At 40.4% G+C, this 26142-nt stretch overlaps 1 pseudogene; it reads right to left on the bottom strand.

Moving 5' to 3' along the window:
- The window catches only part of LOC125121900 (ankyrin repeat domain-containing protein 26-like), a 176209-nt pseudogene that overhangs the window by 6428 nt on the left and 143639 nt on the right, over nt 1-26142 (bottom strand).

The raw sequence follows: 26142 nt of genomic DNA, 5'->3' as shown, positions 1-26142 counted from the left end.
ACAAATCATGAAAAAATAATAAAAATTTGCTTTATTTAGCTACATACTTAGAAATGTTCTACAATTGTTCAGGAAGACATTTTATAGAAGTTGCATTAAAGGTGATATAAGTAAAATAGAAAGTAAGAGTGTACCCCTCATATAAGAAAATGACAAAAGCTTTAACTTAAACAGAAGTGAAGGAGTTCCCGCTTTGGTGCAATGGGGTGGGTGGCATCTCTGCAACCTCGGGATGCAGGTTCAATCCCCAGACCCCACAGAGATTTATAGGATCCGCAGTGCCGTAGCTGTGGTGTAGCTATGGTGTGGCTCAGACCTGAACCCTGGCCCAGAAACTCTATATGCTGTGGGGTAGCCAAAAAGAAAAGAAAAAGCAGATGTGAATCTTTTATTTTATTGTACTTTTATGGCTGCACCAGAGGCATATGGATATTTCAAGGCTAAGGGTTGAATCAGAGCCAAAGCTGAGGCCTACACTGCAATCAGGGTAACGCCTGATCCAAGTCACCTCTGTGACCTATGCCAGCAGCTTGGGGCCATGCTTAATCCTTAATGAGCAAGGCCAGGGATTGAAACTGCGTCCTCACAGACACCGTGGCAGGTTCACAACCCACTGAGACACAATGGGAACTAAGTCTTGTTATTCAGTGTTACAAGTTTTTTTGATTCTTAAAAGGGTTTATCTTAGCTTCCTTTAAGGTAAAACACATCCGTATGTGCTTAAGTGTTTGGATGCCAATCATTTACTAATGTTTAGGGGTAGAAAAACTGGAGTGCAACAAACTTGAAAATGATGAACTATGGCAAAACTGAAATCAATTAGAAAGTATGCCAAACATCTGAAAGTATTTCTTTGGTTATTAGGCAACAATATTTAATTTCTAAAATGGAATTTAAGGAGTTCCTGCTGTGTCTCAGTGGTAATGATCCTGACTAGCAGCTATGAGGAAGGGCTTTTGAGCCCTGGCCTCCCTCATTGCCTCAGGGATCCAGTCTTGCAGGGCGTTGTGACAGGTCACAGATGCACCTTGGATCCTGCATTGTTGTGGCTGTGACAAAAGCCAGCGGTTGTAGCTCTAAATGGACCCCTAGCCTGGGAACTTCCAGATGCTGCACATGCTGCCCTAAAAAGAAAAAAAAAAAAAGTTATTTTAATGCAAGTTCTCAAGACATTTAAAATTTGTCAATCAGTTACATTCATTGAAATAAAGTTAATGATATGTGTATCTCTTAAAAATGAGAAATCCAGGGACTTAAAAAATTTACAAAATGTGTCTCCTTTCTTGATTAGCACCAATAACATGGCTTTTCCTTAGTGTGCAAAAGTCAAATAAACAACTCACCATTCCACCACTTAAAAACAAGAATTACATCAGAAATATGAAACCCGAGACAGAAAGGATAATATAACTAACCTTGGTCAAGAAAGCATCGATGCTGTTATTTGGAGGATGTGAATGTGCGGTAGAAGTCACTGAGTTTTCTCTTGGAGTAAGATTTCCACGAAACACTGAAATGTTACGAAGATTTCCAGCACGAGGTGGCTCCAGGACTGGTCTTGTAGTCAAAGTTTGAAGTCTATTTAGCTCTGTCTCCACCTGAAGTTGAGCAGTGGTCTCAGCCAGCCTCTCTTCAGTCCTGTGAAGATTGTAAAATGCGTATTTCATTTATTTCATTTTTTCTAAATGATTCCTAAATGATATGCACTGAACTGTGTTCTAGCACTGAAAGTGTATCAGAGCAGAAGTACATATGTGCCTAAGACATTTTTTTTTGGGGGGGGGGCACCCTGGCCAGGAACTGAACCAGCGCCACAGTCAGGACCCAGACACTGCATTGACAATGCAGAATCCTTAAGCCACCATGACATCAAGAGATCCCCTGCCCCTAAGGGATTCTTAACCAACAAGTAATTCAAAGTCAGGAGAGGAGAGAAAGGATGTCAGTGATGGAGGTGGCGTAATAGGTGACACTTGCTGCCTTCTGGAATGCCTGCACTTAGACAAACTTCTCTTAAGTAAACAAATACAGGGATAAAAAATAAACCATCCCTCAAAGACATGGTCAACGGTTGTGTTCACCACCACTGTACACACATTTCATTCATGACTTTGGAGAAATGAAGCACGTGGCCCAGAGGAATGATTTAGAGCAACAAACCTCAAGGGGAGGATGCCATAGTGGAGTCGGTGATCCCAAAGACCTGAAACAGCTGCAGAGGAAGCTAAACATACCCCCTGCTTCTTGAAAGTATATGTTTCTTCGCTCTTATGAAAGGGTTACATCAGTATGTTTTTGATAACTGAAAAACAATCTGAACAGGATTTCTAATGTTATGGAACAAAGGCCAAAAGCCAAAGCAGCAGTCAGTGTGCATTTTACAGAGTCATCTCAGAGGCACCACACCCCAAGCAGGGAGAACAGGCCCACCCACCAAGCTCTTCCCCCAGGAAGTACATTCAGCATCTCAGCATCAAGCCCCTGAAGCTTTGAACTGTCCTGGGAGCACCTGTGCTTTCTTGATGCTTATTTATTTTAGGCACCCACTAGCAAGATATGTCCTCCAGTTCACTGCTTCTTTGCGTTATGTCATTTGGGTTTTACAAGAGATTTCATGGCGGAATTCCCATAGTGGCTCAGTGGGAATGAACCTGACTCGTACCCATGAGGATGGGGGTTCCATCCCTGGCCTTGTTCAGTGGGTTAAGTATCTGGCATTGCCGTGGGCTCTGGTGTATATCCCAGATGTGGATCGGCTCCTGCATTGCTCTGGTTGTGGTGTAGGCTGGCAGCTCCAGCTCTGATTTGACCCCAAGCCCAGGAACTTCCCTATACTGTAAATAACAGCCCTGAAAAGCAAACAAAAATAAACAAACAAACAAACAGAAACAAACATAGGCACCCACTGCTTTTGGATGCGGGGAATCCTGTACCTTCTAACAGTATTTACCAAAGACCTGCAGGTGAGATCTGCCCTTTCCGTGTTCCGCACATGCCCCTAGGCAGGACGCTGTTTTATGTTCAGCCACCAAGTGAAGTATGCTGCCCTTCACCCCTACATTAACGTTCCCCTATTTCACAAGCCTACCTTTGTGTAGAGCAGAAAACCTAACAGCATACATCAGAGTTTGCCTCAGGGTGCTATCCAGTGATGGTACCGAACATCAGAATCAAGAAGCTAAATTTACCAAAAGCTAGAATGTGACCTTTTCAGTTGAAGGGGTCATCTTCCAAAAAAATAGTTCAATGTGTTAATGTCGCTATTTAGAGTAATTCCAAAAGGAAATTTTATAATAATATTGCTGTCTAAATTGCAAAGCTGGAGTTTCCATTGTGGCACAGTGGTTAGGGAATCCAACTAGGAACCAGAGTGACTCAGACTAGGAACCATGAGGTTGCGGGTTCGGTCCCTGGCCTTGCTCAGTGGGTTAAGGGTCTGGCATTGCTGTGAGCTGTGGTGTAGGTTGCAGATGCGGCTCGGATCCCACGTTGCTGTGGCTCTGGCGTAGGCCTGCGGCCACAGCTTCAATTCCACCCCTAGCCTGGGCACCTCCATATGCCGCAGGAGCAGCCCTAGAAAAGGCAAAAAAATTAAAAAATTTAAAATAAATAAATAAATAAATTGCAAAGCTTCAAAAACCCTTAAATTCTGACTCTAGGTTTTAACTTACTTGTTTAGTTTATTGTCTAATGACTTTCTAACTTTTACTTCTTCTAGGTAGAGTTGCTTATACATTTTCAATTCTGTTTCCTTAGCATAGTCTGTACAAGTTTTCACTGTTGAGAGTTCAGATTCAAGATCTCTAGTTCTGAGTTCCATTTCACTTTTCGTTGTAACAGATTTGTTTTCCCATAACTTCACTAAGGTTTCTTGAGATGTTGATTGTTTCTAAAGCAAATGAAAATAATACATTGTAAAAATAACTATAAACTAGTAATTCTGGTATATTTGCTCCCTTTAATTTGGAGTCAATGTTTCAGACAGCAGCTGTAAATAAGGCGAAAAAAAAAGCTGAACCTTAAAATATTTATCATCAATGTCAACTGAATTATCAAAATTGAATCATTCTTATATTAGTACTCATGTAATCTGAAAATATAAAGAATCATAGGATCAATTTTCATTTTAAAAAATTGAAAAATAAAATTTAACATTGTCCTCCCTCACTTTCCATCACAAAAGGCTGGATAGAATTCCTTCTGCTATGCAGCCAGAATAATGTGAGAAAATGTATGTGTGTGTGTGTATACATATATATATATACACACACACACATAAAATGTATATGAATACACATATTATATATATATATACACACACATAAAATGTATATAAATACACATATTATATATATATATACACACACATAAAATGTATATAAATACACATATTATATATATATACACACACACACACACACATACAGGACGTGTGCTATGCAACAGATGAAAGCAAAATTGATGAGAAGGATAATTCAACAAAAAAAGATTATTAAGCATAAAGAAACTAGGTTCACTGGGTTCAAATATCTGTATCCCATTGATAGTACCTCCACATGTCCACCTGTCAAGCAAAACTAAAATAGAGAAATGGCTTCTGGGCTAAGAGCATATGTAGGGTGCTCCCAGGAACACATGACCTAAAGATGAAGCCAAGTCTGTAAAACACTTTATTAAGACCTTGGAAGATTGAAGGTCTACCTCAAATTCCTTCTTTTAGGATCTTAAAAGCATAAGCATTTGAAAGGTATTGTCTCATGACAACTTCACAGGAAGCCCAAGGTGAAGAGTTATCTCAAAAAGATTCTTGTGACGGTAGCTTTTTTGAAGGAATGAACCCCAATAAATTTCACAGGAAACTCAAAGTTATAAAGAGAGCTGTGGAAACAAAAACACTGCTACCACAGTTGGACTAAAAGAGACCAAGACCTTACAAAATGTGAAGAGGACTTCAAAAGGTTTTCCTTAGCAATTCTACGAGGAGGAAGTTGCCTGAGAAAACTACTTAGCTACAAACCCAGGTCACTGCTCATGAAAAGGACAGAACTAAGAGCTCAGAGGGTAGAGCAAAGGAGAATCGCTCCCATGGTTAGGACCAAGTCCTAATCAAAGAGCAGGTATCAGGCTGTATTTCAGAACTGCTGTAGTCCACTGTGCCTCTCCTTTTCCATTTCAGAATGGGAGAGCCTTGAGCAGCTTACCAGAATGTTGGGTGTGTGGGTGGTAGATAACGTGACCCTTATAGTTCCCAAGTCTTCATGGTGAGAGGACTGCACTCATAGGGATAAACTCTAGAAACCACACCAAGTTGACTCGTCCCTCTCTGTACCTGATGAAGATGGTAAAATCTGGGACTTGAGCCTGAGCCTGACACACTAACAGTTGAGACTTATGGGAGAACTGGTAAGGTTCAGTGTATTTTCACGTGGATGGAATATGAAACATTGTGGCCAGCGAGTAGATAACGCTGGTTTCTGAATGTAAACATAAGTGTTAGAAAATTCATCTCCTAAAAATGGTGGGACACGGGGTAACCTTAGTCACTTGCTCCTAATGAGCACAATATGGTGGAAGTGATGTTATGTGAACCGCAAGGCTACGTTAGAAAAGACAGTACAGCTTCCACCTGGACCTTAAACTTTGGATCCCATATCCCTGTTGTGAGGAAGCTCAGGCCACAGAGAGAGGCCAGGCATTCAGGGCAGTTGTTCCACCTGCCTGCCCCAACCAAAGGTCCAGACAGCCACCAATACCAACAATCAGCATGTGAGGGAACAGACCTTCCAGTGATTCTAGCCCCCAGATGAAGCTGAGGGGAACAGAGACCTGCTGTTCTGGCCACATTCTTCCCAAATGTAGACTGTGAACAAAATACACATTGTTCCTTTAAACCACTGCACTTTGGAGAGTTTCTCAGGGAAATACAGATAAACAGGAAAGTGGATTTAAAAAAAAGATCAGAAGATATGTAACATAAATACAGTAGAGACTGGTCTCCTGTAATCTGGAATCTAAGAAGTGCTGCAACTGATTTCTTAATGACAAACTCTACTGAAGAGAAGAAGAAGATAACTAGAAGAAACACCTAAGAACTACTGAGGAAGAAGTGTGTTTAGGGTTCCCTTCAATTAAATTTCTTACAAACAGACAGGGATGCCACCTTAAAATTTCCCCTCATGGTTGAGGATAAAGAAGACTGGTATGCAAGGAGACACATGATTTGAAGTACAGCAACTGAGAAACAACTAGAAATAGTCCATTGAATAGCCAGAATCAGACTTGCAAACTCATTTCAATTAACTGAAATTCTAGAGATAGGCAGCTTTGAGTATTTAATAATCTAGCACTCAATCCTCAGTTCCCTTTCCTCAGAGAGGAAATAAAACCCTGTGGAAGCATTTTTAATTTTCTCAGTAGTAAAACAAATGGAGAGTCCTTTGGCCGTCTCTAAGGGCGGTACAGTCTTCCCTTTACTTTCCTCAAGGCTCATCCATATGGGGAGGTAAAATGCTCTCATCTTAGGTTGTACCACAACGCTTCTCCATATCACACAGATAGGCTGTGAAACTGTGAAGTACAAACTGCTCATTTATTGTCTGTCTCTGGTAAACTGGTTGAATATTACCTGTTGTGGTGGTGGTGGTGGTGGTGGTGGTGGTGGTGGTGGTGGTGGTGGTGGTGGTGTTTGGGCCTCCCCTGTGACAGGGGGAATTTTCTGGGCCTGGGATTCAGCCTGTGACAGAGCAGCAACCTCGGGTGCTTAAACTGCTGCACCACAATGGAATTCTGGATATTACCTGACTTTTAACAGCTGCACCCTTGATAATTTTTCTTTGGATGGCATGAAATATTTATTCCATTAATTATGTATTACGCTATAAAGTATAGCTCTGCATCTCTTTCTTGTTAGGTAAAAGGAGGTAGATTCAAGGGGCTGTGGATTCTGAGAGCAGGATCTATGCCAAGAACAAGGTCAGAGCAGTGTTTTACATGAACCAAATCAAGAGATGATTTCATTGTGAATTGCAAGATGCTGGATTAAAGAGATTTCCCAAGGGGAAAGCTGACAGCCCAGAGTTAATCTTCTCCTAACTGGCAAAGTTTATGGATGAGTCTATGAATTATAACAGTTAAACATAATGAAGTATATAGTAGACTGAGGCAGCAGATCCTGTGACTAGGATTTGATGAAAACTGGGGTAAAGTGGGAGGCTCTGGGTGAGAGAATAAATGTTTGAGTTGAGGGGCAAAAAGAAATGGAATTTATCTTTGTAAGCCTACTTCCCATCACGTCACAGCATCAGCAACATAGAAGCTGGTCACAGTTCCTTCCAAAGCAGAAAATCTCCACAGATGTGTTTAAAGGCATTCCACTACTCTGGCTTTTTATTACTACAGAAAACAATTGGGAACCTGCAAGATGACCAAAAGAGTTCTCATAAAATGTGAGTTAGCACTGGCACATACAGATTAATGCATTACCACTGAGGCTCTAAAAAGGAACCGTCATGTTTACTGTCAATTGACTATCAGTAAGAGTGACAAAAGAATTTGATTTTAACAAATGATAGTGGGATAAATGTATGCTGACACACAAAAGAAGACAATGAAACATCTACCTCATTCCATATGTAAAAACTAACTCAAAGTGAAGAGCTGCATCTGCAGAATTCTTTAGAGGAAAACCTAGGTGTGTTATTTGCATGACTGGATTTGAGAATTGTTCCTTAGATATGACACCAATAAACAAAAAAGAGATTATCTTCAATTCATACATAGTAAAAGCTTCTGGGCTTCAAAAGATGCTGTGAAAAAGGTGAACAGGTGAGGAACTGAAGGGGAGAAAACATCTGACAGTCCTGTATCTGGGAAAACACAACTGTATTTAGGAAACAAAAAGAACTCTTACACTTTGATAATAAAAGGCAAATCCCATTTAAAAACTGGCAAAAATGTGCACAGACAGTTCTTCAAAGAAGATACACAAATGGGTCATAAGCTTGTGACTAGCTCCTCAACCTTATGAGTCATCAGAAAAATGCAAATCAAAACCACAATGAGATGCCACTTCACACTGACTGCGACAGCTGTAATAAAAAAGACGGGGAATGCTAAGTACTGACAGGCATGTATCGAATTGAAATGCTGACACACTTTGGATAAAAATGTAAAATGGTGAAGCCACTCTGGAAAAACATTATGGCTGTTTATCAAAAGGTGAAAGGGAGTTATCATGTGATATAGCAATTCCGGTCCTAAGTATATTCCCCAAAGAAATGAACACATATATTTACACCAGAACCTGGACGTAAATGTTCACAGTGGTATTATCAACAATAGTCAAAAAGTAAAAACAACCCAAAGGTCCATCAGCTGATGATTGGCTAGATAAAATGTGGTATGTCCATACCATGGAATAACATACAGCAATGAAAAGAAATGAAGTGCATGCTACAAAACAGATGTACCTCGGAAACATGCTAAATGAAAGAAGGCAGCCACAAAAGACCCCACATTGTGATTCTATTCGTATGAAATGTCCAGAAAAGGCAAATCCATGTGTAGAGACCAGGAGAAGACTTGTGCTTCCCAAGGCCTGGGAAGAGAGGGGAATGGGAAACTCACACGTGGGGATGGCGAAGAGGTAGAGGGTTTATTTGAGGCTGATGAACATGTTCTAAAATTGGCTGTGGTGATAAATGAATAACCCTTGGAATATACTAAATGTCCCTGGACTGTACAATTTAAATGAATGGCTTCTATTTCAATAACGCTGTCACTAAAAAACAGCTGATGTTTTGGGGTCAGTAATGGGGTGCTGTTCAACTTCAGGTCACAGGCCAGGGTTCAAGACATAAGAGAGTCAACAGTTTGCCCTCTGGAATAGGAAAAAGCTACCTCTTCTACTTGTACTAAGTTATTATTTTTTTTTTTTGTCTTTTGTCTTTGTTGTTGTTGTTGTTGCTATTTCTTGGGCCGCTCCTGCGGCATAGGGAGGTTCCCAGGCTAGGGGTCGAATCGGAGCTGTAGCCACCGGCCTACGCCAAAGCCACAGCAACTCGGGATCCGAGCCGCGTCTGCAACCTACACCACAGCTCACGACAACATCAGATCGTTAACCCACTGAGCAAGGGCAGGGACCGAAGCCGCAACCTCATGGTTCCTAGTCGGATTCGTTAACCACTGTGCCACGACAGGAACTCCTACTTGTACTAAATTTAACAATAGGAAAAGCTGTGTTTCAGGACTCAACACATTGAGGGATTTATATTTCCCCAAATTAAGTGATTTTTTTGGGTCTACCGCCCCTGCCCCCCCCCCCCCCCCCCCGCCAAGAAACCCAAAGAAATAGAAAAAAATAGGTGTATAGGTAGAATGAGTAATGGTAAATTCCATGCTGTGTAACACCTTCCTTCCTTTTTCTTAGAGGCTCCAATTACCTTCCGATTTCCCACTGTAAATCAACTCTACCTCACTACAATTAAAAATGAAACCAAACCCAAACAGAGTTCCTCACACATTCAATCCCATGCTCAAGTCCTTCCAGTGGATTCCTTACTCAGAATAAAAATGAGGCCATGCCCATGGCCTCCAGGGCCCTTGATAACCTGGCCTCCACCTGCCTCCCTGACTGCAGCCCCTGCTGCCCTCCCCCCCACCCACTCCATGCAGGCTCCTCATGAATCCTGCCACCTTGCATTAGGCTGAAAATGGGAATCCAATGCCAAACTAATCAATCAGAGAGCTACAGTTCAATCTGGGTTGGACAAACTCCTATCAAATAAGAGCAGCTCAGGCGTGAAATGAGAATGAGGAACCAATCATTCGTAAAAATGGCCAAAGTAAATTATAAGTAGCAGTGGGAAGATTAAGTCAAATGCAGGTCTGCCAAAACTCACCCCATGGGTGCCAGATTATGGTTTGATGAAAAGGAGATGCCTTTAAAGAGTTGAGATGCCATAAGAATACATGATTTGAGATTGAAATATTTCCAAACTTACATCAAATGGACATGAATAAAACTAACACTATACCAAAGGGAAAGGTCTGAAAAGCTACTGAAGGAAAAGAACTATGAGACACAGCACTCATACATGAGTCCCTCTGGGAAATCTTGATGGGCTGGCAAGGTCATCCACACAACCGAATCTTAATATCAAAATACTCATTTGAGGTATGAGCATTTCATTCATCTTCTCCATCAAGATCTCACAATGTGGTGACACAGAGACAGAAATTATCGTCTTGGCACCGTAACAGTACATCGTTAACAAACGTCTATATCACGAACAATTTATACCATCATCTCTTACAATTGCATAGGTGACACAATGTCTTTACCCAAAGCCAAGCACCTCTCAGGTCTAATTTTTGTTTGCTGATTACAAGGTAGGCTTTTAAGCTGATTGATAGCATATACATATCTATGTAGATATACAGACATATAGATATCAGTTTTGACATTCAACTAGATTCCGTTGTGGTCATCATAAATGTTCCTTTGAACTTCCCTTCAGCAAGTCTGAGAATCCCTCCTCTTTCTGGATACTTACTGCTCTCTGTGTTTTCACATTTTCAGCAGGAGACAGTTTCTCCTTGAGAAGATGAAGCTCATTGGTTAACTTCTTAAGGCTTTTCTCCAGCATCAGGCTTTCCTCCAGCATCAGACTTTCCTCTTCCCTTTCGTCTGGAAGGTTCTTCAGGATATCCTGAAACCGTTCTTGGCTATCAATTACCTTCTTCTCTTTGCTGTCAGTTTTGTTTTGTGCATAATCCAGCTGTTGTCGCAGCAACAGGTTTTCACTCTCTAGTTGGGCTAATCTCTTCTCCAAGCGCTCCTGCTTGCCCATGTATTTCCTCACTTTGCCTTGTTCACATTGACATGGGTCTTCACTTTCCTTCTTCTGACACTGTGCTTGGCTCAGTTCTCTCTGTCTGTTTTCTAACACCAAAGACTTTTCTCTGAGAGCATCTCTCGTGTGATGCATCTCAATGTCTAGGCTACTGAATTTACGTTGGGTTTCAGACAATTGCTGCCAAAGTAGCTTGTTGTGATCTTTCAGGTTAGACATCTCCAAATTCATTTTGTCCTGGAAGCATAGCCACTCACCTCTTGCTCTCTGAAAGGTGAGTTCCAGGTCTCTTTTTGATGTCTGACTTTGCTGATGGTCATTCATGGCAGTAGTCAGCTTGGAACAATATAACGCAACATCTGTTTCCAGGCTTTCTGTCTTTTGTTTTTCCTTCTTCAGTTTAGACTTCAGCCTTGTATTCTCAGCTGTCAGATCATGAAGCTGTCCACTGTATGTCTGTGTCAATTTTTCCTCATTAAGTTTTATTGTCTTTTGAAGTTCATCATTCTTTTGTTTTACAATGTCAATGTCCTCTAAATATTTCTTTTCCTTTTCCTGGTTCTCATTTTTTATTGTGTCTATTTCTCGTTTTAATGTGGCAATTTCATCCTGCATCATGAGATTTTCATGCGACAGATTCGTTGCTTTTTCGTGACCATCAGAAACCTAAGTAAAAGCAAAGGAGATTTTTAGCCTGTACTCAATAAACTGACCCATGCTTTCCTCTGAAATGAAACACTAGTCTATGTGTTTATTCAATGAGATGACTGCAGTGAGTGGAAATCCAACTGGACAGAAATAAAGCTTGGATACATCTCTCAGACTTTCCACAAGCAGGAATCCCCTGAAGTTCAAAAATTGAATGGAAGACAATCACTCCATGAAAGGAAAAAGGAAACCACAAGCAGCAGCTCAGGATTAGAGAAGCCTTCTCTGAATTAGACAAAGCCCAGAAGGCTTACAATAAAAGATGAACAAATCTGACTATACTTAAGCATGGCTTCTGATATCTAACTTGTAGAGCCACCCCACAGAAAGAGCCTTTTCTCTGTACATGCTTTGAACAGACCAAATTTCCTAAGGTGTTTTCTTCCAGAGAATAGTTCATAAATATTTAAACTTCCTGGGAGTTCCTGTCGTGGCGCAGTGGTTAACGAATCCGACTAGGAACCATGAGGTTGCGGGTTCGGTCCCTGCCCTTGCTCAGTGGGTTAACGATCTGGTGTTGCCGTGAGCTGTGGTGTAGGTTGCAGACGTGGCTCGGATCCCGCGTTGCTGTGGCTCTGGCATAGGCCAGTGGCTACAGCTCCGATTCGACCCCTAGCCTGGGAACCTCCCTATGCCGCGGGAGCGGCCCAAAGAAATAGCAAAAAGACAAAAAAAAAAATTTAAACTTCCTAACATGTTTTACAGTCAGTTAAAAGAATTACACCTACTGATAACTGACAAAGCTAGCCACTGTACTAATCAATTCCCTCTCTAGGACATTTCTAGGATGAAGAGATTAAAAACATAAGCAAGGTCTTCTGTTTCTACTATGAATCCGCTTACACGAAACCAACCACGAGTACTTCTGGAGTATGATACATAGAAACCCAAAATAAGCTTGAGGTTTCACTCTTGGTGAATACACTAATGGTAAATCAGGTCAAATGCATAGAGCTCTTCTTAGAAAATCATGAGAGTATTTGCTGCTGCAATAACTTTTATTTCCTCTTATTAATGTTAGAATATTAATCAGTGGGAAATAGGTGGGACATTCGATTGAACTCTTTTACTAAAAATAAGATACTTCTCCATAAATTGTAACTAAGCATATACTGTGGCATATCTATCACTATTCTCAAAAGTTCCTTGCACTGAAATAGGATACCACATGGAGCAAAGTGGTAAGTTTCTCACAAGGAGAAGGATGACATCCAACATAGGGTCTCTGAACTGGCCCTCTGCTTCCTCCCTGTCATCAGTGGAAGTGATGATGTCCCGGTTAATCTATCAAGGAAGTAAAATCACTGGCGAAACCAAGAATATCTATTATGACTACTAGCAGTTTGCAATTATGGAGAGTTCATCAATTCCTATGGAAAATATTAAAGGCCTCTCCTTGGATGAGGCGGTCATAAATGTCACGACATGACTGCTGCAGACAATGGATCTGAATTAAAAGGGTTACTTTAGGAGTTCCCGCTATGTCTCAGTGGGTTACGAATCAGACTGTAGCAGCTCAAGTCACTGTGGAGGTACAAGCATGATCCCCAGCCAGGGGCATTGAGTTCAAGAATTTTGTGCTGCTGCAGTTGCAGTGCAAACTCAATCCCTGGCCCAGAAACTTTCATGTGCCTTGGGTGCAGCCATAAAAGTTACCAAAAAAAGTTACTTTACCCAAAGGGCCAGAAATGCCACCTGCCCCCACAGATATACTTACATAGGCTCTAAAAATCCTCTCTAGCATCTGGAATACATAGTGTTGGTCCTCAGAATATATACATATACAAACACACACACACACACACACACACACACACACACACACACACACGTCTTCTACAACCTGCAGACACATTTCACTAGGTTTTTGGTCTCATACCTTCTAAAAGAAGTCAGAAGCTTAAGAGAAGAAATTGAAGGAAGAATATGTTGAATGGAAGTGGCCTTCCTTTAAGCACAAAGATATTTATTCCAAATGAACAGTTCATCTTTTAATTTAAATGATAGCTAAATTAATCACAGAGCAAAAATACAGGCAGGTAAGGTATGGAGAAAGAAAATTCCTCTACAAAACATATAACTTTTTCCATCACAGTCTAAAGGCACTGTATGTTAATTTAGCCTGTATTTTCACATAAAACACCCTCAAAATTGGAGTTCCCTGTTGGCTCAGCAGGTTAAAGATCCAGGGTTGCCACTGCTGTGACTCAGGTCACAGCTGCTATGCAGGTTCAATCCCTGACCCAGAATGCTGTAGGCAGAGCCCAAACAGAGTCAAATGAATGAACAAAAAGCCAAAATGAGTCCATGGATTTGAAATAAGAGTATTACTTTGTTGGAGTTCCCACTGTGACTCAATGGGATCGGTAGCATCTCTGCAGGGCCAGGACACAAGTTTGGTCCCTGGCAAGTGCAGCTTGGGTTTGCATGGGAACTCTATTTGCTGCTGGGTGGCAAAAAAACAAAACAAAACAAAACAAAACCAAAAAAAAAAAAAACCCCAAAAGACAAAAAACAACAGAGAATATCACTTTGCTGAATGGACCAAAAATGCCAATCATTATATTCATGATTTAGCTCATTTTACCTAGCATTCCTCCATTCATAAAATACATACAGAGCATCTATTAGAAGCCAAGAATTGCACAAAGTTAATAATTTAATCTGTAAATATCATAGTTCATATTTCAGAGGAGAAAACCTTTTATTGGTTTTAAACCTAAATGACACATATTAAATCAAAGGGATAGGATAAATGACATGGGTGAAATAGTGTTTGAAATATAAAGTTTCACCAAAGATTAACTTACCTGGGTCAGCCTATTTCTCACAGTCTGCACTTCCAGTTCTAGTATTCTGAGAGTGAGTTCAAGTTGGTCTCTCAATTCAACATCTTTCCTGTGTTCCTCCTCTTCTTCTCTTAATTGCTCTGTAATGTCTTCATATAACATATCTGTTTTTCTTCTTTGCTCTTCTTCTTTTTGTAAGGACGATCTGTAGTTAAACATGCTTACCTTAGAATTTCTTTTGTTAAAAAAAGTTCATTTTATGATCTGGTTCTTCAGTAGTTGATTTACTATTATAAGGAAATGTCTCTGTTCTCCAACTTTTCTTGCATTTCTAGGTCTCATTTCTTCAATTTTTAAATTATTTATTTTTTAGTATTGTTATTTTTTGTGTTTTTAGGGCTGTACCTGCAGCATATGGAGATTGCCAGGCTAGGGGTGGAATCGGAGCTGTAGCCACCAGTCTACACCACAGCCACAGCCACACCAGATCTGAGCCATGTCTGCGACCTACACCACAGCTCATGGCCACACTGGATCCTTAACCCACTGAGCAAGGCCAGGGATCAGATTTAAACTGCATCCTCATGTATGCTAGTCAGATGCGTTTCCACTGAACCACAGTGGGAACTCCTAAATTTACTCTAGTTGATTTACAATGTTCTATTTCTCCTTACAGCAAAGTAACCCAGTCATACATATATGTACAGTCTGTTCTCATATTATCTTCCATCATGTTCTATCACAAGTGATTGGTTATATTCCCTGTGCTACACAGCAGGTAGGTCTCCTATTTGTAATTTGTCACATCAGCCTCTGTGTATTTATATCACAGAGATATAAATACTTAAAAGAAAGCAATGAGGGAGTTCCTTGGTGGCTCAGCAGAAATGAATCTGACTGGTATCCATGAGGACACAGGTTTGATCCTTGGGTTCAGTCAGTGGGTTAAGGACCCAGTGCTGCTGTGAGCTGTGGTGTAGGTTGCAGACACGAGTCAGATCTGGCATTGCTATGGCTATGGTGTAGGCTGGTGGCTACAGCTCTGATTCCACCCCTAGCCTGGGAACCTCCATATGCTGTGAGTGTGGCCCTAAAAAGACACACACACGTGTGCGCGCAAAAGATACCAATGAAAGAAAAACATTCTGCTACTTAGTAAGTTTTAATCCAGTGTAACTAGTGAATTGTGTAGGAAAGAAATTTTGAAATTATTCAGGAAAATTAGAGGTGAAAACTAAACTTATGTCCCACACAGTCATAACGACGCTCCATTAGAATGGATGATTTTGTTACTAATTAAAAGGGGAAGCTGTTGTTTAGAAACAAGTTTATAAGTTCACTAGAAATGGTAGTGCAGCTTCCTGAACTATTATATGTACCCCCAAATGATTTAGAGTGCAAGATAACCTCTGTGGATATTTTTGCATCTACAAGTCTATACATCTACAGTGCGTAATATCATCTGTAGATGTCTTTTACAGAACATCTATCTGGAAAATACTAGAATCAAACCAGGTGAAGGAGTCTAATATCTATTGTCCTACAATTTTGTTTTTCTGTTTTTGGCCACACTTGTAGCATACAGAAGTTGCTGGACAAGGGATCAAATTTAAGCCGCAGCTCTGACATACATCACCACTCTCACCACCAGAGACAATGCCAGATCATAATCCTGCTGTGCTACAGCAGGAACTACCTCCCCTGCACTTTATATTTATTTCTTTTGCAACACTGTCAACTTATCCTGTTAAACACTATTTAGTAAATCATTTTAAAATCAGCCCTCCCCCCAACAAGACAGGATACATTTTAATTAAACAATAAAGAAAAAAATGCGCTTTCAGCATAGACCACAGAAGCAATTTTATCTACATATGAGAAAGATGTTGAATAAGCAAATCAATAATCACTTTCCATTTTACGTTTTATTCTATCCACACGTGCTAAGAAGAAAACTGAAAAATATTTTTAAAAATTTCTGTCTTGAGAAAAAGAGCCATTTCATATGTCTGTGAGTGGGAATGTAAAGTAATAGAATCTTCTCTGAGAAAAATTCAGAAAAATGGATTGAGGAGTCCCCACTGTGGCACATGGGGTGGAGGACCTGGCTTGTTTCCATGTCACTGCCAGTTTGATCCCTGGCCCCAGAACATATATCTGCCAAGAGTAAAACCAGGAAAGGAAAAAACAAGCAAACAAAAAGCAGAATTCTGGATTGTAGACTTTTCTTTCAAGTTCTTAGACTTTATCCAAGTCATAAAATATTAAAGAATTTATAGAAAAGATGTTCCTTGTATCATTAATATTAATACAGAAAATGAAAAATGACCAAAATTCAATCTGTTAACAAAGGAATGTGGTATCTATAAGATGGATGTTGGTATGGTCATGAAAATGATTATGTGCAATCACATTATGTTATTATGTGCAATTCCTGATTTATCTTCAGGAAATCACAGTCCACAATACTAATGAGGATTTCCCCCTCTAAAATCCTAGAAGGTAAGATTGCACTTATAAAACATCTCTTCTATAACCGCATCATGAAAACAGTTAAATGGTAAAACCAAGATGCGCAGTACCTCAAGCTGCAGAGCTCTCCTTGCCACTCTGCCATTTGATGCTCTAACTGGGACTTCACTTCTTTTGTTTCTGATAGCTCCTTTCGTAGGCCACTGATCATACTTTCCATGTTTTTAACTTTTGCTTTAAGGAGTTCACCTCGGTTGTTTTCAAGTTCTAGCGGTCGTTTGTGTGTAAGAACTGCACCTAAGCTAACAGAACCTGCATTCGGGAGAAAAGAAAAACAGAAATAAAACGCATGAGCAATTCTTGTGGATAAAGGGTGGGGTGCTTTGTACAGTCACTCATCCATAACATGAGACAATACATATTGGATATCTATAATGTGGAAGCATGCAAATAAGCTCTGCAGATAAAACACACAAGACCCCTGGCTCTTGTTCAGCTTCAAGTCTAGTAGAAGAGAGAGACAAACAAAGAAAGACTCAGAGAGGTACGATAAGACAAGAGAGGTCCATGATCAATAACGTGACTGGATGTAGACTGGGTCCAGGGAAGATTCCCCAAGGAGGAAATGACCACACTGAGAAATGAAGGCTGAGCTGGAAGCACGGAGCAAAGAAGGAAGAAGAACACTGGTAAACAGTGCACAGCCTGTGCCCACGTCCTCCTGCCATCTGCTTCTCGCCAAGACAGAGGAACATGTGCAAGATTCCCTTCCTACCTGAAACAAGCAAAAGGAACACAAACAGAATACATAACAGATGCTTTTCCAGACCAAGGGCTTCAGGCAAGGAAGGACAATGTTCCCTGAAAACACACGAGGTTAGCCTGAAGCAACACCCCAGCTCACTGCCTTGAGAGACTGTCCAGGCCCCAACACAGGCAGAAGGAGCTGACCTGGAGGCCACCAGGCTCCCTGAGTTGACGTGATGACACTGAGAGTCTGGTGGAACCAAAGCAGACGGAGAGCACAGGTCAGAACATGAGAAGAGGGAGTTCCCCAGTGGTGCAGTGGGTTAAGGATCCCGTGTTCTCACTGTAGTGACTTTGGTTGCTGTGGAGGTGTGGGTTTGATCCCTGGCCTGGGAACTCCCATGTGCCACCAGCAGGGCCAAAAACAAATGAATTAAAAAAATAAATAACTGAATTTTCATAAAACCCATGAAGCAAAAATTGAGAGAACTGCACAGAGAAACAATACACAATTATATTCTGAGATGGCACTAGCCCTCCCTCAATAAACTGACAGAATGGACAGGCTGAAAAGCAGCAGGGATATGATGGACTTGAACACCAATATTCTTCTCGAGTAGGCACAGAACACTTACCAGAAAAGACTATATTCTGGGTCATAAAATACAGCTTAATAAAAGGAGCAAGCCAAAAAGATCTAAGTCATACCGAGTATGTTCCCTGATGACAAAGCAATGAAACTGGAAATGAAGAATGACAATACCTCTGGAAAACACTCAAATATTTGGAATCTAAATAACCCTTGAGTCAAAGGAGCAATGAGAAGAGGAATTAGAACGCATTTTGAATGGAACTGAAAGTGAAAACGCGTTATCCTACAATCGATGGGATGCTGCTTACATCCAGGGAAATTTATAGCACTGGATGTCTGTTTCAGAAAAGAAGAAAGGTCTCAAATCAGTGACCTTGGCTTGCTCCATAAGAAACTAGCAAAAGAGCACATTAAACTCCAAGAAATCACAAGAAAGGAAAAAAGAAACATCAAAGGCAAAACTCAATGAGAAAGAGGACAAATAACACAATGTGGAAAACTCAGTGAAACCAAGTGTTTCCAGGGGATCCCTACGAGGGACAGACCTCTAGCCAGGCCGGTAAGGAAACAACGAGAGAAAGGACAAATTACCAGTTTCCAAAAGGAGTAACATGATATTGCTACAGTGTCTACCCATACTAACAGGATGACAGAGTAATATCATAAACCTTAGGGCAACAAATTGGACAACTCAGATGAGATGGGTAAGTTCCTTGAAAGAGAAAAATTACCAAAGCGCAATGCAGAAAGAACAAGTAAGCCAAATAGCCCTCTATCTGAAAAAGGAACGAGAGCCCCAGGGAAAGACCTTCCCACAAAGGAAAATTCTAGGCCCAGATGGCTACGCTGGTGAAATCTGCCAAATGTTTTTGGGAGAAATAATACCAATTCCACACAAATTCTCCTCAAACAAGGAAGATACCTCACAGTGCTCCACTCATTCTGTGAAATTAGCATTATCCTCAAACCAGAACCAGTAAACGGTATCCAAGAAAGCTATGTCACGAAAACGGGGGTAAAAATTCTAAACAGGACATCAGCCAATTAAAGCCAAAAATACCTTCAAGGGATAATTCGTCCAAATGGGGTCTATCCCAAGAATGCAGAACGCAGGGCTGTTTTGCTCTTTCAAAATCAACTTAGGTCAATGCCCATATTAACAAACTAAAAAGAAACACTCATACGATCCTGTCAGGTAGATAAAAAGATGCACTTGAACAAAACTCCACATCGTCCTGAGAAAAACCTGCCAGCCACCAGGAATACAAGGGAACTTCTCCGAGATGATGGAGACCTATGATTAAACCCACAGCCAACACTGTATCTAATGAGGAGAAACGGAATGCTCCTCCCAGAATACAGGGACTAAGACAGGAACAGCTGCTTCTGCTCCTCTTCAGCACAATACTAGAGGTTCCAGCCAGTGCCATGGTCAAAGTCAAGCAACAGAAGGCATCGGAGGGGCAATGAAGAAGTGAAACTGGCTGCGAATCAGCAGGCAGCATGGTTTCCTAATAGGAGTTTAGCGAACTCCACCTTGTGGGTCAGGCTGCTTGCTTTGGTGAAGTTCTCCCAAAACACAGACACTTCCATAAATGTCTGTGCTGTCTGTGGCTACCCTCACAGCACAACTTCATGGGCTGGTTAGCTGGACAGAGAAGGTGCTGGCTGGCTGCAAGTCTTGAAGATGAACTGTCTTTAGTAAGAGAGTAGTTCAGGAATGAAGAAGCTTCCCAACCTTTGGTCACACCGAAAATCTGAGCGAATCGACCAAAAATCCACAAGACCTACTAAATGAGCTTGGTAAGGTTGGAAGACACAGAATCAATATACCAAATCCAACCGTATTTCCATCATCAGAATAAACCCTCAGAAATTAAAATTTAAAATATACTAGTTACAACTGCCCTGAAAAAGAAGAAATACAGGTAACCACATAAAAGATGGAGACATCGATACACTGAAAACTCCAAAATATTATGGAGAAATTCAAGGAAGATCTGCAGGAATGGAGAAATTGTCTTTCTCCAAGGCTTGAAAACTCACTATTGTTAAGAAGTCAATTCTCCCCCAAAGAAATCGGTAGATGCAACATGATCCAGAACTCATTTGCAGAAGACTAGCAGATTTTTCTTAAAGAAAGAGACAAGCTGATTCTAAAGTTCACGTGGAAAGAAGGGTCTAAAATGGGTACAAGAGGAAGCCAGAGGATTGATTGTGGCCTTTAACCACACAGCAAAGAGAAGCAGCAGCTGGACTGTAAGCAAGGGGCAAACATGACAAGACCTAATTTTCTAAAAAAAAAATACCTAATAACGGTGGTTACCAGTGAACACCAAAGGTTCCAGGAGGGGGAAATGCAGGGCAGCAAGTCCTGAGGTTACGTCAGCATTCTCGGAGGCCAGTGATCAACTGACCTTGGCTGAAGGCACAGGCGAGAAGCCAAGTCAACAGAAAAACACAGTGAGTGGGAATTATCACTGCCCTTTGGCTGAGAGCATGTAATAACTCATTACGCTTTCACAGAAATCTTTTGCCTCACACTTGAACAGCACAGTAACATGTCCATGCTCCGTGTGCAGTACTGGACAGGTTGTGTGTATATTAGAACGCTCTACACAAAAAGGCTGTCAGTTTGTACAACGGTCCTACCTTTACACTCCAGGCCAGGTTGTTCAATTAGCAACACAGAAGTCTTAGACTCGGAGGAAAGCAACTCATGATCCTCAGAAGCTGTTTCAGGTATCAGAGTTAAGTCATCAAGGTCATCCACAGAATTAATTTGCCCTGGGACCTACAAAAAATAATCATTTTTTCACAATGCCCAACAAATATTTATGAGAACGTACTAAGTGTACAGAGTTGATAAATATCCATCTCTTATGAAACAAAAACATATAGTTCTTCAAAGAAATGATTGCTATGAAAAGGATAAATTTATTAATAGTGTTTCTATACCTTTTTTTTTTTTTCATAGCCATAGCAGGGTATGTGGAAGATCTCTGGCTAGGGGTCAAATGGGAGCTGCAGCTGGCAGGCCTATGCCATGGCCATGGCAATGTGCATTCCCAGGCACATCTGCAACCTATGCTGCAGCTTGTGGCAACATCAGAATGTGAACCTACTGAGCAAGGCCAGGGATTGAACTGCATCCCCACAGAGACAACACTGGGGCCTAAACCCACTGAGCTGCAAAGGGAACTCCTAAACTATTTTTTCAAAGCAAATGTCACTACAACAAAACTAGATTTTCTATTTCTCTTTTTTTCTTTTCTTTTCTTTTTTTTTTAATCTTGCCCACAGCATGTGGAAGTTCCTGGGCCAGGGATCAAACACATGCCACAGCAGCAACCCAAGGTGTCTGCTCTCTGACGCTTCCATCACACTGCTTCTGTTCTCCTTCTTTTCTGCTTCAACCTTTTGTGAAAGTTTGACACTGAAGATGACTGTTCTTACTTTATTCACTATAAAGACCTTCTTGGTTTGCATTAATCTTGTCATTTGACTCAGAGTTTGCTCTGGTTTTAATGGCTAAAAATATATTTATACTGATTTTATCATTACAAGTCATTGATCTTTTGGTAAATTATGCTTCTTCCTCTTTGAGGAAAAGAAACAGAATTCCCAAAATTTCAAACAGAGCTTTCTTAATGTTGGTTATGTTTCATATGCACATCCAGGTTTCCCCATCTGTCTGGCAGAGACAGAGCAATAAAAAGGCCAGGACACAGTATTTGTCCTCTTCTGTTTTTACAACCTGGATTTTCTCTTCACCAGCCAGATTTAGAGGCTGCAACTCTTTGGTAACAAAAAAGAAACCTTCTTTCCACACTAAAGATATTCTCCCTGTGGAGATATTCTTCTGGCCTTTTACAATGTTTTTTTTTTGGGGGGGGGGTCCTGGGACTATCAAAAACATAATTATGTTCACTAAAATTCATGACACCAAGGGAAGAGTGAAACTGAGAAGCTGTTAGTTTGTATGGAATGCTGGAAAATGAGTAATACTTTCCAATTTCATATTCGATAACCATAACATCCTATAGCTGGATGGTATAGAGATCATTATCTACTCTAGCCTCACTATTTACCAATAATGGGAATAAAACCAAGAAAGTTAAACGATTTGTCCAAGAGCCCTAATGGAGCATTCCCTAGCATTTTATGGCATCAAAAGAGATGATACAGGAGTTCCCGTTGTGGCGCAGTGGTTAACGAATCCAACTAGGAACCATGAGGTTGCAGGTTCGATCCCTGGCCTTGCTCAGTGGGTCAAGGATCCGGCATTGCCATGAGCTGTGGTGTAGGTTGCAGGCATGGCTCGGATCCCACATTGCTGTGGCTCTGGCATAGGCCAGCGGCTTACAGCTCCGATTAGACCCATAGACTGGGAACCTCCACGTGCCACATGAGTGGCCCAGGAAAAGACAGAAAGATTGAAAAAAAAAAACCCAAAAAACACACACACACACACAAAGAGATGATACAATTCTACAACAATAAATCTGATAAATTACCAAATAAACTCATCATATTAACCAGGTGTGTTAAAAGTGTGATTTTGGCCAAGAAATTCAATGCCTTCCTCAATTGGGGGGTGGGGCTTATCACCTTTTTCCTTTAAAGCAGAGTATCTCCAGATTTTGCCTACCTTTAAAACTGAAAGCACCTCATACAAATAAAGCAAATAAACAAATTAAATAATCTATTACTGGAAGAAAAAAAATAACACACCTCAAAACTCAGTTGTCTCCTTTGGAGATAAAATACTGATTTTTTTTTTTTTTTTTGCTGAGGGCTTACACTACCTATACGATAAAATCATACATATCAAACTTTCCACATTTCATGAAACAACATAATGTGAAGGCCTGACTCAACAGAAACAGCTGGAAGTGGTAATTAAAGAATATGTATGAGTCCACGCATTTGTTATTAAAAATATCTTGAAAAGGCCATGTTGGAATTCAAAGTGCCTAGGGACTGAGTAAAGCAGGTAAGATTGCACACAGGAAGGCTCAATGAATAGATTAGTTTAGTGGAAACATGGTTTCAGCCCCTTCTCTCAATCACGGCTTCCTTCTCATTCTGTGGGAATGCAATTTAGGTTTAAGCCAATAGAATTTAAATGGAAAACAACCCTCCAGCTTAATATATTTCTTAAGTAACTCCCTTTGTGCCTATTCTGGCTCACAAGGCCACAAGGTAGCTAAATTAGTTTCCCAGCCCACTTGAAAGACTGACAGAGAGAGACTTGGGTTGATTAAGCAACAAAACCCAAGAAAATATTTTCATGAACTCCTGTTATTTAGATGGCAGAAATACCTATTTCCACCCAATTACATATTTAGATGACCCCAGTTTATATGGAAATCTTCATAAGTGGAAAATCAGAATGGATCGGATAACTGATTAAGGCAAGAACCAAAGCCATAACAAATGAAGCTCTACATCTTTCTGAAGATGAATTTTCTCTTGTTCCAGAGCCGGGATCCCTAGGGGCAACATGCCTATCTCATGCTTAAACCTTTGCGTATCTTGCTGTAATTCTTCATTTAGATATACTTTGGATGTTCTGGTACTATTTGGCGAAGAACACCCATTTTCTAATGCAGCTTCCATGCTTTTATAGTGATTAGCACTGCAATGATTTGTGTGTAAGGGCTCCTGGAACCAGGCTTGTATAGGTTGGATTTTCTTAGGACTATTTACAACAACTGAAATAGTGTGACTTTTTATTTGAATCATACATTTCATCTTAATGGAGGGAGCAAGCTACAAATCCAAAGGGCTTTTGCCATCACTAGACAGAGGTAGATGTCTGATGTCTGGTTTCCAGCAAGTGGTAGTTTGGTTCCTATTTGGTAACATGTGCACATCAAATTTTTGGTCTTCTTTGACTTCAAATATAACTACAGGGTTACTTCCTTTTTTAAATTTTACATGAACTCTCCTCATTTCTGTTAAAAACTTGTGCAGTGCGTGGCTTATCCCTTTCACTGTCTAATTTATTTTCATTCCAGGAAAGCTTTGAAGATGACAAGCAAGCCATGCATGTGAATATGATGGAAAACATTTTTGAGACTGGGCTATTTCTGTTCTGAAAAGGCCTAGAATACTACAGAGATAGATACTCCAGTATTTTTCCCCCTCATCATCCAGTGTCCTGTTTGTCAGACCAGAAGGTATTTCCTGTAAGTCTGCTCCTACTTTAGAGTTAGCATTGGGTGGCTATAACTCAGGACCAAGAGGAATTTTGTATTTTTCACAAATTGCACCAAACTTCTGCTTGAACTCATCTGTGATGGGTTTGAAATACCCTTCTACTCTAATTTGCCTTGCTTGAACCACATTTCCTCATAGTTTTGCATACAAGGAAGTCCTGAATATACAGAGAGGTCCCCTCTATCACATTCCTTATTCACTTCTGGTTCTTGAGGGCTTTTTTGCAGATGCAAACATGCAAGGTACTTGGCTTGATTTGATTTTCAGATATCTTTTCTGTCAGGGTACATGTTTGAAAATAACTTTACCCATAAATAATCAGGTATGGATAAAGAAAAATTAGAAAAGATTTGAAACATAACTTAAATTTCTTACTCTAGGTTTAGTTACTATCAAATCACTAGAGCATACAACTAAGAGAAAAGTAACTTGCCTTAGCCTACAATAGGAGAAAAACCTGAACTCACAAACCTCATTTTATCATTGTCTGTTTGAATTGAACAAATCTTATGTGTTAAATCTCACAAAAATGAATTAGGAGAGGATTTTTAATGTTATAAAGCCACATTTTAAAATTACACTTTAAAAAACACTCACAGTGCGTGTGAGCATTTTTTTATTAAGGACTAATAACCGGAGAATAGGCTAACTTCAAATTAGTAGTAGCCAAAATCAATGAACCTTAATCAGAAAGAGGAACAAATTCCTAAATTTTAATGCAAATCTTATACTACAAATTGCTATACATTTATATATATATATATATATATATATATAAAATTGCAGCCAGTTATATTACTTTCTAGTATTCACTAGTGAGAGTGGCTGAAATAACTTGGATAGTAGTTACTGATTTTTCCATCCTAAAATGACATTCATTAGAAACCTACTGTTTATGCCCTAGTAAGAAAAATCCAATCCTGGAAAGTTTGATTCTCTTAATAGGCAATCAGGTTGACTGTATGACCCCATTCTCTGAATGAAGTAGATTCTGAAGTCAATCACAGAGAGCTCACAAGACAACATGAATCTTTAATCATGGCATTTGCGACTGGCAGTTGAAAACTGTCAATTCTGAACCACTAGGCTGATGACTCCTTAAGGATTCTAACTCAGTAGCCATCATTATTATATTGGTCATAATTTCAACAGCTTCATCATATGATTCAATATTGGGTATCACTTTTTTTTTTGTCTTTTTGCCATTTTTCTTGGGCCACTCCTGCAGCATATGGAGGTTCCCAGGCTAGGGGTTGAACCGGAGCTGTAGCTGATGGCCTATGCCACGGCCACGGCAATGCATGATCCGAGCCACGTCTGCGACCTACACCGCAGCTCACAGCAACACCAGATCCTTAACCCATTGAGCAAGGCCAGGGATCGAACCCGCAATCTCATGGTTCCTAGTTGGATTCTTTAACCACTGCGCCATGACAGGAACTCCAGGTATCACTTTCTTTATCATGGGAGGATGTTATAAAAAGGGAAGAAGCTAACAATATTGAACAGATTTTGTTGCTTCAATACCAAGGATAGAGTTTCATTACAGATTATTATAGTCTCTAGCTATATATATATATATATATATATATATATATATATATATATTTTTTTTTTTTTGTCTTTTTGCCATTTCTCGGGCCGCTTCCATGGCATATGGGGGTTCCCAGGCTAGGGGTCGAACCAGAGCTGTAGCATATGGCCTATGCCACAGCCACAGCAATGCATGATCCGAGCCATGTCTGCAACCTACACC

The sequence above is a fragment of the Phacochoerus africanus genome, chromosome 3 (assembly GCF_016906955.1).
Source record: "Phacochoerus africanus isolate WHEZ1 chromosome 3, ROS_Pafr_v1, whole genome shotgun sequence".
NCBI classification, from domain to species: Eukaryota; Metazoa; Chordata; class Mammalia; order Artiodactyla; family Suidae; genus Phacochoerus; species Phacochoerus africanus.
This window is presented reverse-complemented; position numbering and strand designations above follow the sequence as displayed.